Raw genomic sequence first — 8730 nt, 5'->3', positions numbered from 1 at the left:
ATCCTTGTGGAAAAGAGTCAGGGAGCAGTTGGCAGCAGGACAACAAGCAGGAAAGAAATCCAGTGAGGCATTTAGGCCACCCTGCAAGTAGGAAGCAGCAGGGCAACAGCAGGAGAGCAGCACAGGTGAGTCCTTTGGTCAGCACAGCAGTACTTCTGAAGGAGATTCAGTTCCAATTCCAAAATTGCTCTAAAAATATGGGGTCCGAGCCCCTGCTATTATGCTCAAAATGTATTTGATGTAGAAGTGGCTACAAAAGAAACCTTACAAATGTACAACACTCCCTTTAAATCCCAGCCCTGTTTCCAGATGCACAGTAGGGCGTAAACAAGCCCTTTGTGTGAGGACAGGACCCAGCCTTCATAAATGTATATTTGCCCTGCCTGCCTCCCTCTCTTTCAGCCCATGGAAACTATCAGGATGCTGATGCATTCAGCCCCTCCTGTGTGATGCCGGCCTGGAAAGAATGCACAAAGTGTAGCTGTCAACCAGGCCAGACATGGATTGGAGTCAGGCTGCAAAGCACACAGAGTTATAGGCACAGACGAATGCCCACTTTCTAAAAGTGGCCTTCCTAAATTAGTAATAAAAATCCACCCACAATACCAAACATGGCAGCTCTACTCTTTTCTGATCGAGAATTACCACTTAAACATACATAAAAGAATTTCCAATCCTAGCCTGTGCACGGAGTAGTCCTCACAGGAGAAAGAAGCAAGGGTGTCCATCGCTACCAGGACATGCCATACAATGAAGGCACATGTCCTATCTTTTAACTACACAGCACCTTTCCCATAGGACTACCTAGGGCCTACCTTATAGTGGCCACTATGTAGTAAAAGGGGAGTTTAAGGCTTGGGCAATAGTTTTAAACATTAAGTCAATGTGGCAGCAAACTGGGTATGCATGACATGCAGTGACAGGCCTGAGACAGGTTCGGAAGGCTACTTCTGTGTGTGGCAGAAGTTATGTTATGTTATGTTATGTTAGTAAGAATTTATTAAGCGCGCGTACACCCGAGGGTTTCATGGCACTGATTACTGAAATCAGGTGCAATCAGGATTACTAGGCGTACTCTTGCTCAAATAGCAATGTCTTCAAGGATTTCCTAAAGCAGAGGAGGTCGTTGCAACTTCTCAAAGCTAGAGGAAGAGAGTTCCAGAATCTTGGGGCAAGATGAGAAAAACTACACCCTCCCTGACGTTTCAGTGTTCAGCGTTCAGTGTATTAAGCAGAAGATGGTGAGCTGAACGGAGGCTACGTCGGGGGGTATATTTGGTGAGTATGCGACTAATGAATCTGGGGCTGTTTACATGAAATGCTTTAAAGGCTAGACAGCCTATCTTAAAGGAGACCCGATGAGCTATCGGGAGCCAGTGAAGTTGTGCCAGGTAGGGTCTTGCCGACGACCACTTAGGCTGTTTGTATATCAATCTGGCAGCCTGGTTTTGAACCATCTGAAGCCTTTTTTGCAGACCAAGAGGGAGGCCAAGATAAATCGAGTCGGAAAAAATCAAGCCGTGGGAGGATGAGTGCAATCACCACCTGGATTAGAGCAGAGTGGGTTAACAAGTGAGCAATTTTCCTTATTTTTCGCAATTGATGGATACTGGAAGAGATAACAGAACCACCCAGTAGGAAGGAGTGGGGGGGGGCAAGTTCAAGTGGCCAAAATTGCGGACTCCAGCTGTTCTTGCTGTTCCCAGGCAGAACCAATTCTGTTTTGCCAGGGTTAAGTTTCAAATGGTTCATATCCATCCAGCGCTGGATATGAAGCATGGTTGATTGAAACTCGCTCACGGCATTACGGGAGCTGAGGGAGGAAATAATCTGAAGATCATCTGCATAATTAAATATTGTGATATTTAGTTTTTTAGTGAGTGAATCAGAGGTCTTATGTAGAGATTAAAAAGCAGTGGGGACAACGAGGAACCCTTCGGGACACCGCAAGTGGGGAAAAGTGTGGGGGCAGAAAACATACCCAGCTTGACCGCCCGGGTGCGGTCAGCAAGGAAGGATTTAATACATTCCAGTAGCTCAGCGGGCCCACTAGTACATTTACAGGCCTTGGGTATATAGTATACACTTTACAAGAGACTTACATGTAAATCAAATATACCAAACAGGTGTAAAGCAATCATACCATGTTTAAAGACGAGAGCACGTGCACCTTAGCACTGATGAGTAGAGATAAAATGCCCCGAGTCCCAAGGCCAACAAATGAAGGTCAGAAAAATAGGAAGAAGAAAGCAAATATTTTGGGTATAACCCTGCAAAAAGAGCCAGGTCCAACAGGGAGGCTTTCAGGTGAAACCAAAATCCAGCCCTTCCCCTTCCCTAAATAGAGCAGATGAACCACAGGTTTGTTGGTGCCGGAGCACCATTTATTTGCAGCAGTGAGCCCTCTCTGATCCAGAATATTAGAACTTCTAAGTCACCTGACAATTCAGCATACCCTCATTACAAACCCTGGCTTCTCTAGTACAAACCCTGGCATCTCCAAGAGCTTCTTTTTTGTGCTACTCTTTTTTTGTGTTAGTCTTAGGCCTGATTTATACGAATCTTGTCTTATGTCTCATCTGCCTGTGAAAAACCACTTTGCAATATTCAATTCAAAGACTCCTAAAGTAACATAATGAGGTATTTTTTGTTTCTTTGTGTAGTAGACTCTTAACTGCTGGGGAGAACCATTTTCCAATTGAAAACCTTTTTTCAGCACTACTTACGGCGTGCTGAAGTGATTCACCAGCATAGCAACACTTATCTTCATTGAATCTCTCAGTGTTAGAAGAATAACCACTTCTGCTCTAACATCTCCAGTAAATGTTCTCATTCAAGTGACTGTGCTCTTTTCAATCCATGTAATTTATTTAGTAAACCCATTTCGACCATTCATCCAATTTGCACTCAGAAGGAGTATGTTTTGCTGCAGCATTGAAGTTGTTTCAACAGTTTTTTCTGCCATTTTCTTGTCATGCCCAACGTTGTTTTAGCATGCATTTCGAATTTTAATAAAATATATCTTACACCCTGAAAAATACCTTCCTTTGAGGTATGTTTATGATACTGTATTTCCTCTCTTTTTATGGATAGTTTTGTGCCTGTAGAAATGCTTGTGATTCATTTTCTTCACTTTTCCCCATCTTATTTTTCATCTGCTACCCAAACCAGTTGTCTTGTATGTGTTAAAAGTGGCTTCAGATCAAACTATATTTTTTCGTTTGGACATTATGTTCCACTTTTTTAGTTCTTTTATGCTTGGATTGTTTGTGTTTTATCATTTGTTCCAATATTGCACTGCTTTGCGATTTTTAGTTATGTGAAGAATGAGAGTAACTTGTCTTCATTTTTTCACGGCTAGATTCGGAAGAGCTCTTCTATAGTAAGCAAGCAGAGACAAAATGTTTGGAGAGCATGAATTTATTCTGAAAGTACATGCAATGGAACCGGCCCAAGCTGCTCCCAGGCACCCTCTGTGAAACGTCGTTCACCAGCTCCTCACCAATTCAAATCTCAACATTCTATAGAATGCCAGTTCAACATGGACCTTCACGAGGAGCATGACAAGCTGCCATATAATTCTGGTGGCTTAGAACTTAACCAGACCACTACATGGGGTTTCTCCTTTTATAACTAACATACACAAATACTGATACAAATTTCTAAGCAACAAATACAATGCATTATATATTCTTCAAAACTTGCTTACAAAAGCTAACGTCAGTTTATGAAAATGAAGAAACTGACATAAAGAATGAAACCAACCGTATTACAAAAACTAAAAAACAAGTATAATGCAAAAACAAAACAATAACAGAGACATAAGAAAAGCTGTACCGTAGGTACCCTAGCTATATGCCTCCTTAAAAAAAGAACGTTTTATCTGTCTACTCCTCCCAATTCCAAAATAATGATTATCTGTACCTCAATGGAATCGTGTGTCTTCTCACACTCCTTCCTCCAAATAGGACAATAGAACAAGATCCTTGTCCGCCCCTAGCATTTTTAAATTTTGGTTTGGTGACACTTTAACAACATTCCACCAATGGCAACCATCAACAAGTAGAGCACTGCCACATATTTTGCCTACCCTAACTGCTTCTGCTAACTTGGTATCTCCCTTTCTGACAAACATGGACTTTTTTATATGTTCAGTGTCACCATCAGCAATTGGTTTAATACACATACTCTTCTTTTCATGGTAGCACTATTTGTGCTTATGTCGAGCAGTAATAACATTTGAGCACACATCTGTACCCAACTTCTCAACAGACTAATTATTTTAGCTACCCTGACATCCAAGCAGGTCGAAATTGGGTTGCAGGTTCCCTATTTCTTAGTACCTCAAAAGGGGAAGCTGTACTGAGCTCCCATGTGTTTGATAAAGCTCATCGCACACATTCTACCAAAACACGGTTAAACCACTCAAGCAGGCCATTGGTTTAGGGATGATATAGAGAATTGTTTTATACTGCTGGCCTTTAAAAACTCTTCCACATCTGATGAAACAAATTGTACCCCTTTGTCCGTAAGAAGCACCTCTGGGGATCCTTCTCACATAAATAAATCCTTAATAAAATTTAGTACACTTCAAAAATCAGGTTCCCCACAAACTTGACTTCGAGTTGAGGTTCTTCGGTTTCTGACTTCGTTCCATATTCAGCCGCCATTTTGTGTCTCGTCGCCATTTTGTGTTGCCCTTACTCAGGCAGCACGGCGAACAAAGTGTTTTTGTTTTTCTCGGCTGCTACGTGTCTCTTCTGTTAAAGAGTAACCCCCTGCCCTTGTTTACGAAACTGATGTCAGGGTCTGGCCGAGTTCGTTAATCCATGTCTGGGTTGATTGATCCCTGTCTCGACTGACTATTTGCCTTCTCCTATTCTTTCCTTATATTATCTTATCCGTCTGGCCTTCACTATTCTCTCCTTGTATTCTCTTGTTACACAACTATCCTTTGAGGCACACAAATACGTCCTGCCACCTGCAAATTAAATTGTCGGTACTAGCACTCATTAATTTGTTGGGAGGGGTAACACATGGGGTCTGAGAGAGGGGCCTATTTACGACACCTGATAGCTTGTTTTCCAACTTTTCTTATTGGTTCATTTTTGCATGTGTAGGGAGTAAACTCTGTAAATATGTTTGCTATAAAAGACTGTGCGCCACGGATTGAAGTGGCAGTCTCCTTAGAATTTACATTTCGTGTGTACTTCTAGGACAACTGTGCTTGGCTGCAGCTAATAAACCTGGTTTTCCACGCTCAACGGAGTGTCTCGTGTCTCTGTTCAACAAGGCAGGTGAACTCAGGGATTTAAGGTGTGCCCTGCGCCGCCAGGCCCATAAGGCCCGGTTCTCCAGAGTCATTTGGAATAATAATCCATGAGTACAAAAGAATACAGTGTGTGGGAAGGTAGGAAACTGAATAGATCCCAAAAGTCAAAGACCAATTTTACCCAATGACCCGCTGGGCACTCAATGGGTATTAATGGAGGAATGGCTGTTTTTAGAGATTTGCCACTAGTAGACTACATGACACAGTCCTTAACAAGCAGATCGACCTCCCTGTCAATTTGCAGCCACCAAAACGTAGATCATACTCTGCATTTTGTATGTGTGGCCCCTAAATGTCCCTCATGAGCTTTTTCGAATATCAGCAAGTATTTCTGGAAGAATTAACTTATCAGATCTCATCACTAACCCATTGTCTAGTGATAACTTCTCAGATATTTTACTGAATGATTGGGCATTAGTGTCCAGCATTCTCTCTTTAGGTCAACTCTCCTCGATGTACTTGGAGACCATTTTGGGATCACCATCTTCACCAGTGACAGCTTTCCATTCCTTTCTTTTTTAAGTATAATTTTTATTATTTTCCCCAGGTCATAGTATAAAGCAAATAAATATAAACAATTCATACAGGATGAACATCGAATACAAGAAACAGCCGAAGTAAAAAAAAAATTACATTAATTAGTTGATTAATTCATTAATTGATTGGCCAAGATTATATTATATTAAAAGGGCATTACGCACACATATTTTCCCTTTTTTTGCATTACACATTTTCCCAATATATATTAATCATGATCAGCATTGACAAAATCCCAACGAAAATGTTTCCAAATCTTATCAAACTATAGCAGCGAGGAGGGGTTCCTTGCTTTTACCAAAGCAAGTTCCAGTTCATGTGTCTGATAGATAAGGGAAAACCATGCCGTAGCTTTAGGGGCGGTTCCTGAGACCCATGCCCTACCAATGCAAAGTCTGGCTGATACCAGAATCATCATCATTAATTTCTGCAAGCCCCCTTCAAGTTCATATTTGACACCCATAATTCTCTCTTTAACAGATAACTGTCCTGGAAAGCCCAGACTTACTGATATAAACTTTGTCACCCGTCCCAACATTTTGGTAGACAGGGGCAAAGCGCGAACATATGCAAGACTTCAGAAGCCAAATGACTACACTAAGGGCATTTGATTATATCTGTTCTATCTATAGAGACAGTTGCCCCCCCATTTTAAAATCACATCTGGGGTATTGTATAGAAGACACATCGAATGCCACAGTTGTAGTTTAAGATTCACCAGACATCACCATTGCCATCCCGGAAGACTATAAGATCATTCGCAAGGACCGCACCGGCCACACAGGAGGAGGCATCGCCATCGTCCATAAGAAATCCATCCACATCTCAACCAGCTCAGACGTCAATCTCGCCAACTCTGAACACCTTCACTTCCAGATCCACATCGACCCCAAGACCACACTCAGAGGCACCCTCCTTTACAGGCCACCAGGACCCCGCGCACAATTTAGTGAAGACATCACAGACTTCATCACTCCACACGCGCTCCCCTCCGAGGACTACATCCTTTTGGGAGACCTCAATTTTCACCTTGAAAAGAACAACGACCGCAACACCACCACCCTTTTGGACAACCTCGCAAACCTCGGACTTAAACAACTTGTCACTACCCCCACCCACATCGCAGGTCACACACTCGACCCTATCTTCACCTCCAGCAAACATGTCTCCTTCAGCCACACCACAGCTCTCCTTTGGACGGACCACAGCTGCGTTCACTTCACCTACAACAAGCCTACATCCAACAACCACCCCCGACCCACATTGCAAAGAAACTGGAACAAAATCACCATCGACCAGATCTCCTCATCGCTTCTTCAAAAGCCCCCCGTCCAATCCTCCAACCCCGACCAAGCAGCCACCAACCTCACCCAATGGCTATCCAACAGCGCCGACATCCTAGCACCACTGAAAAAACGACAAATCAAACTAGGCAGCAAGAAGGCCTCCTGGTTCAACGATGACCTTAAGAAATCCAAGAAACTCTGTCGCTCCCTCGAGAAGGCCTGGAAAAAAGACCCAACCACCAGCACGAAGGACGCCTTCAAAAACGCCACCCGCATACACCATCAACTAATCCGAAATGCCAAGAAAGCAGCCTTCAAGGACCGTCTAGATAACAACGCCCACAACAGCAAGGAATTATTCAACATCGTCAAGGAATTTACCAACCCATCAGCCAACTCCAACGACATCACCCCCTCTCAAGCCCTCTGCGACTCCCTAGCCTCATTCTTCTACAACAAAATTGCAGACATCCACAACAGCTTCGACAACCAACCCGGAGATCAACCCACCCATTCCCCTGCAGGACCCCCTCCCCCCTGAACATCCTCAATGACTGGAAGCCAATCTCTACTGAGGACACCATCCGTCTGATGAACTCTATCCACTCAGGATCCCCCACAGATCCCTGCCCTCACTACATCTTTAACAAAGCAGACTCCATTATTGCACCGCACCTCCGAGACGTCATCAACTGCCCCCTCAACTCCGCAACCTTCCCGGAAAGTTGGAAACATGCCGAACTCAGCGCCCTCCTGAAGAAACCCACAGCTGACCCCACCGAACTCAAAAACTATCGGCGTATCTCACTCCTTCCATTCCCGGCCAAAGTCATCGAGAAAGCTGTCAACAACCAACTCGCCGGATTCCTTGAAACCAACAAATCCCTCGACCCCTCGCAATCCGGCTTCCGAGCCAAGCACAGCACCGAAACCGCCCTCATCGCAGCAACAGACGACATTCGGACTCTACTGGACAATGGAGACACAGTCGCCCTCATCCTCCTCGACCTCTCCGCAGCCTTTGACACAGTCTGTCATAGCACCCTTTTACAGCGCCTCAGAAACGTCGGAATCCAAGGAAAAGCACTGAATTGGATCACCTCGTTCCTCACCGGAAGAACCCAGAGAGTCCGCCTTCCACCATTCAAGTCAGAGGCTACTGAAGTCATCTGCGGCGTACCCCAAGGGTCCTCTCTCAGTCCCACCCTCTTCAACGTTTACATGAGCCCCCTCGCGACCATCGCACGCCAACATAACCTCAACATCATCTCCTACGCCGACAACACTCAACTGATCCTATCACTCACCAGAGACCCTAACACATCCAAAACCAACCTACACGAAGGAATGAAAGAAGTAGCCGAATGGATGAAGCACAGCCGTCTGAAACTGAACTCGGACAAAACAGAAGTCCTCATCTTAGGTACCTCCCCCTCCGCCTGGGACGACTCTTGGTGGCCAGAGGCCCTTGGAAAAGCACCCATCCCGACGGACCACGCACGGAACTTGGGCGTCATCCTGGATTCCTCACTCTCGATGAACAGACAAGTCAACGCCGTCTCCTCATCTTGCTTT

Source organism: Lissotriton vulgaris, unplaced genomic scaffold, assembly GCF_964263255.1.
Source record: "Lissotriton vulgaris unplaced genomic scaffold, aLisVul1.2 SCAFFOLD_466, whole genome shotgun sequence".
Lineage (NCBI taxonomy): Eukaryota > Metazoa > Chordata > Amphibia > Caudata > Salamandridae > Lissotriton > Lissotriton vulgaris.
Note: the sequence above shows the minus strand (reverse complement) of the source record.